Source organism: Elephantulus edwardii, unplaced genomic scaffold (genome assembly GCF_000299155.1).
Source record: "Elephantulus edwardii isolate Elephantulus edwardi_28Jun2011 unplaced genomic scaffold, EleEdw1.0 scaffold00268, whole genome shotgun sequence".
NCBI lineage: Eukaryota > Metazoa > Chordata > Mammalia > Macroscelidea > Macroscelididae > Elephantulus > Elephantulus edwardii.
In genome coordinates this window covers 3,046,061-3,048,072 of record NW_006400018.1, presented here as the reverse complement: position 1 = coordinate 3,048,072, position 2,012 = coordinate 3,046,061, and the positions used below count along the sequence as shown (strand labels likewise).

General features: G+C 36.3%; 1 protein-coding gene across 1 annotated transcript in view; it reads right to left on the bottom strand.

Annotated features, from left to right (window-relative positions):
• The window catches only part of MS4A6A (membrane-spanning 4-domains, subfamily A, member 6A), a 17,731-nt gene that overhangs the window by 15,233 nt on the left and 486 nt on the right, over window positions 1-2,012 (bottom strand). The gene's annotated exons all lie outside the window — the stretch shown is intronic.

Genomic DNA, 2,012 nt, shown 5'->3' with positions numbered 1-2,012 from the left:
GTTCCATTTCTTTCTTAACAATTTCTAATTTTCCTTCATTCATGGTTCTCACATTCCATGTACCAATCACTAGGGTCTGCTTACAGGATATGAGGGAGGCATAATACAAGCTAGAATTCACTCTGTGACACTAAAGCATTCCTTAAGAATTTACATAATTCTTAGTTTGTATTAACTGAATCCCTCCCTCCTGAGATAAGAACTTGGCCTTATTTACAAAAGACTTCCCCATGATCTTTTGTTTTTTGTTTACTACTCCCTTGTGATTTTCCTTTGTTTACCTTCCTGATGATTCTCAATAAAAACCCAGAAATGTGTAACCCCAGAGCTACAGTTCTCCCAGCTGTTAGCTCCCTGCCTTCACACTTTCTGGCCTGACCCCCATTTCCGTGTGTCCCCATCTCTATCTTTTCCTTCAGTCGACAACATTTGTTCACAACTCATAATGAGTGCTGGATTATCTTTCCTAATTCTTTCAGTCCATCATTAGTAACTCTCAGTTCCTCCTTTTACCGCTTATAGGATCATCAGAGCACCCCTTCAAGTGCAGGGGATGGAAGTCTCTCAAATACATCAACATAGAGTTTGGCTTTCCCTGGTCTCCTCAACCCATGTCCCTGAGAAACATGGGATTCTATTAGAGAAGGCAAAGACTTTCTTCCTGACATTCTTCCAACCTCAGAGATGCATCTCCAACCTCAAAACTTTATATCTTTCGTAATATTTACCAAGTTGTTTTCCAATCCTTACGTCACATAAGCCCAACAGTAATCAGAATTATTGTATGTTTTTATGTACCGTAGTGTCAGGACCAATTTATAACTGACCATCTGGTGGGTTTTCAGGGGCAGTAAATCACACAGGAGTTGATATTCACCTTTCTCTCACAGAGCAGCTGGTGGTTTGAAACGATATGTCTTTGGGTTGACAGCAAAATTCCTTACTATGCTACCAGAGCTCTCTGCATTATTGTATATGTGAGATAAATCTCACCTGGTACAGATCCAATTATAAGTCCCAGAGATCTGTATTTTTCTTCCTATTTAGTCTTAGATGTATCCTTTTGTCTCCCTTCCCTTTATTCACTTAATAGAATTTATTTTTAATAACAGTGAATGAAAAGAAAGAGGAAAAAGTAAATGTCACTTCTCAAAAGAAAAGCGGAAATTATAAGAGGAAGTTGTTTTCCAGTAACTTACAGTGCGAGAAAAAAAAAATCCTTTTTGAAAAATAGATTTAGATTATTAAGAATAAATTAGAAAATATATTGGAAAAAACGGAAATTCTTTATCATCCTAATTTTGTAAAAGGAAAATGCATATACTTAACTTTTCATTTATCAACATAGGTGACAGAGACCAGGTTACTACGTAAAAATTAGTGTTATATGAAAACGGAGGATGACTACATCATTACGTGATGATTGCCAGACCACTGAAAAACATGACCTAAAAAAGTTGACATGTAACCTTAACTATCACAGCCAATGTTACTCTTGCTTCCTACCTTGACATTCATTAACTGTCAAGCATATTTCATTAATATACAACATAGATATATTGCTTTACTGTCTCATAAATGTAAAATATCAGATATCTAGATAGTAAGTGCAGAGTAGGCCTATTATATATTGCATATATTAAATAGAAGAAAAGATTTTTACAATATGCATGTATGTGTGTATGCCTGGGTGTGCACGTTATTGCTGGGTTTGTATTTTTGTGATCTTATACACACACACAAACAGGATAGTGATAAGGAATTGCAGTATCAGTGTAGAGGCACGTGGTTCAAATTCATCACTTGCTCCATGGGAGAAATATGGGCAGTCTCCTGTCATGTAATTAACTGTCTTTGAAAATCCAATGGGGGGTCACCTATGGGTCAGTTCCAACTCAATGGCACACAACAACAAAATGCAAAAAATAAAACCAAATTCCAAAACCTCAAAAAAGTGTGTCACATTCGAGACACAAGAATGGACATTTAAAAATACCACCTTATGAGAGGAG